The 3,601-nt window shown below is 48.3% G+C and overlaps 1 pseudogene; it reads left to right on the top strand.

Annotated features, from left to right (window-relative positions):
- The first annotated feature begins 82 nt into the window (after positions 1-82).
- LOC103554400 (glutathione S-transferase C-terminal domain-containing protein-like) lies at positions 83-2,335 on the top strand (annotated as a pseudogene).
- The last annotated feature ends 1,266 nt before the right edge of the window (positions 2,336-3,601 follow it).

Raw genomic sequence — 3,601 nt, 5'->3', positions numbered from 1 at the left:
GGGCTGAGACTTGGGAGGCGGAGCTGGAGGCCTGCGCCGGGCGTGGCCGCCAGGACCAGGACAATCCATTACTCATGAGTGAATGAATATATCATCCCAGTTATTATATTGTGGAATCACAAAACTGTGGAGTCACAGAAGCACTTTGGGAAGACCAGCGTTGTCAGATCTTCGCAGGGCTGTTATCCCCAGACAACTACAGGTGACCCAATGCAAGAAGAAAATGAAAGGCATTAAGAAAAATCTTACAGAAGAATACCTGTACCTGGATTTTTCTCACCAAGTAGAATGATGTATCTTTCCTCTTCACACATCTGTAACTTTATTTTTGTTATCATACTGTGACTGCAAAAAGCTTTGAGATTTCCTTAGTCCTCACTGGAAAAAGTGCAGATGATGCGGGATCGGTGAGCCGAGGAGTCGAAAGAAAGATTTCTTAGACTCTCAAGATCTGGCAGTAGTGCTCTTTTATTTATAGAATAGTGTGGAATAGCATGGGGACAGGACCCATGGGCAGGCAGAGCTTCTGCTGCTGCTGCTGCTGCTGCCCCCGCTGGCATGGGGACAGGACCCATGGGCAGGCAGAGCTGGTGCGTGGGGACAGGACCCACGGGCAGTCAGAGCTCCTGCTGCTGCCCCTGCTGCTGCCCCCGCTGGCATGGGGACAGGACCCATGGGCAGGCAGAGCTGGTGCGTGGGGACAAGACCCACGGGCAGTCAGAGCTCCTGCTGCTGCCCTGAGTTGAGGGTTAGGGCTAATTTTATAAGGCATGGGTACGTGACTTATTTTTACTGGAAAAAAAAGAAAAGATGATGTAAAAAGTCATTAAATGATTTCAGTGCAGATGGGGTCTGGTTATTGTGCGGTCATATAACTTTAGATACGAATCTGGCCATATAGATCGGCATGCAGGTGAGGATGCCCCGGGCTTCTCTCCCTGGGGCAGTCCTAATTCATACCATAAAAAAAGTCCACTGGGTCGTATAGTTTGGCACGTAGGCCAGGTCACCTTGGGCTTCTCTAGCTGGGGCAGCCTTAATCCACATCACAGATACTTCACTACTTAAAAATGTATTGTCCCAGCATGTTCAAATCCAGATTATCTCGAGGCAAGAGCTTCCACAGATAGTCCAGAATTGCTGTTTACCTGCAGTGGTAGAAGGACCAGACAGTTTCTACAGAGCAGGGCTCGCTGTTGTGCTGAGACACATCGTCCAGAAAGCATATGACGCAGAGCCCTCAAAGAAGGGGATCTTCGAGCTGCTGGATTTTAAGAAGACTTGTTTGAAGGCCTGTGTTGAAGTTAGTCAGTAGACCAGGCTATGTAAACTTACCATCCCTTTAGCTATTGAGAATTTTGTCAAAGAGTCTTGTGACCTGCACGCAGCTATCCCCACAGAAGTACTACAGCTAGAGAAAAAGCTCAGCGAGCCTGTTGGAGTGCGCAACGATGACAAACTCTGTGAGCAAAAGCTGAAGCAGCAGAAGGCTGCTGCAGTGGTGCCTGCTCTTGCCCAGGAGAAATTGAAGGCCTGTAGACAGGAAACATCTGAGGACCAAGACCCTTCATCCCGCAGCCTGGAGCTGCAAGTGGCCTTCTCAACGCTCACGGTACAGGGGCACCCAGCTGCTCCCAACAGGGAGCCTGCTCACATCATACGAGCAGGCACCTGCGCGCTTCTGCTCCTGGAGCACCTGTTTGCAGAAGGCCTGTACTTCGCCTTGGTAGACCTCGTACTTCTGCCCTGCAGCCATCACTTTTTGGTAATTATCCTCGAGAAGCTTTCTGAAAGGCTGGTAGAATTTCTGCTGCTGGCTGCCTGGTACCAGAGGGCTCAGGAGGTGCCAGGAGTGAGAACAGCAGCTTCTTGCCATGGGACCTAGTTTCTCCACTTACCAGAGTTGCCGACCACCTCCAGCGAACAGCATCCAAAATTCAGCAAGGCCCAGGAGCAGAGGAGCACAGCGACCCTTCGTTTATGTTTAGTGGGCCCAAGACCCACTATGACCAAGTTAATGGAAAAGGGCATTGAAGTGATGTTTTCTCCCCACCCTTGCTCTGCTTGGACCCTTGACTGGAATAGACTTCCTGCAGCAGTGAGCCCAAAAGATGGGAAGACGTCCAGTGATTGAGCGCTGAGGAAGCAGCAGGAGTTAAGCAACCTCGTCTACGTGGTGACACATCAGGCCAGGCCTGGGGACAGAATCAGAGTCAAGTTATGAGCTTTCTCAGCACCTGATGAACACAGAATAAATCAGTCTCATCTCAGAAGAGTCGGAAGTTCACAGAAATACACCTGGCTGGAAGAATCTAGGATGTAGACAAAAACCTGAGGAGGTAAGTGTGTTCCTTAACCCTGGGAGATGCAAGTTACCATCCCTTCATCAAGTATAGCCTGCATCTCTCTTTCTCTAGAAGAACTGATCTTGAAGCCATGGAAGTCCTTTCCTCTCATTGACACTTTTCGCACATCTAAACAACCATGTTCTAAAAAAGATATTTGTGCTCAGAGGGAAAATCAGAACTTAATTTGGGAAGAAATTCTTCACTCATCCAAATTCTCTTTGCTAAGAGTTTGTAGTCTAGGCTTATTCATGCAGCAAATGAATGAAAGAAAAGAAATGTCCTTCAAGCCTTAGAGCTGAGCAAAGGGTATGGAAAGTTTTCAGGGCTCTGTCCTATGATGACAAGGGTAATGAAGTAGGACAAGAAAAATGAACATATCACTTTAATTACAATGTTTCCCTTTCTTCCCACCCTGGGGCCTACCTGAATTTCCATGACCGCCTCCTCCATGAAGCAAATTTGGTGACTATTGTGCTCCGGAGACATCACACAAAGCTTGCAAATGGCCTTCTCACACTCCTTACAGAACAAATGGAGTTTTTCTCCATGGTGCTCACAGAGAGCTCCCTTCTGCCACTGGTGTGGGCTTGTTCTCACCTCCCTGACTCTCTCCACTGTGGTGGCCAGGTGCAGATTAGGTCGGAGGTTCCCAGGCTGGTGTCTGCTCTGGCACACAGGACAGCTGCATTCCACTCCTGGGCAGATCACTGACTCCTTCTTTTTTGCAGTGATACAGGCTTGGCAGAAGCTTTGGCCACAGTTCAGGCTCAGGGGTTCTGTCAGGAGCTCCAGGAAGATGGGAAGGTCACCTCCTTCTGTAGAATTACCTGTACTGGCAAATCCATTGCAATGCTCCCCTCACTTCTTCCTGTTCTGACACCTAAGGTTCTTTTTGATCACAGTCTCCTGCGGGGCTGAGAATGTTGAAGAGGGCAGGATAAGATGGAGAGGAATATAAAGGACATTGATTGAGAAGAGATTTAGAACAGTACAAAACATTACTATTCAGTAAAGAAGGGAAAAGAGAGAGACAAGAGGAGTAGGTCAGTGACAATTGACAGGCTTCTTTGTCATCATTTCAAACACTTTACTCATAGTTTATGTTGTTGACAAATATCACCCCATCAGTGGAGTGACTGCTAGTTTCTCTTCTCCTACTGGAGAGAAGGACAAATTGAGGCCTTTCCTTCCAAGAACCTTGTACAACACTCCTATGTCTGCCTTTTCTTCCCCACCCCAAAACATATGGTCAG

The sequence above is a fragment of the Equus przewalskii genome, chromosome 6 (genome assembly GCF_037783145.1).
Source record: "Equus przewalskii isolate Varuska chromosome 6, EquPr2, whole genome shotgun sequence".
Lineage (NCBI taxonomy): Eukaryota > Metazoa > Chordata > Mammalia > Perissodactyla > Equidae > Equus > Equus przewalskii.
This window is presented reverse-complemented; position numbering and strand designations above follow the sequence as displayed.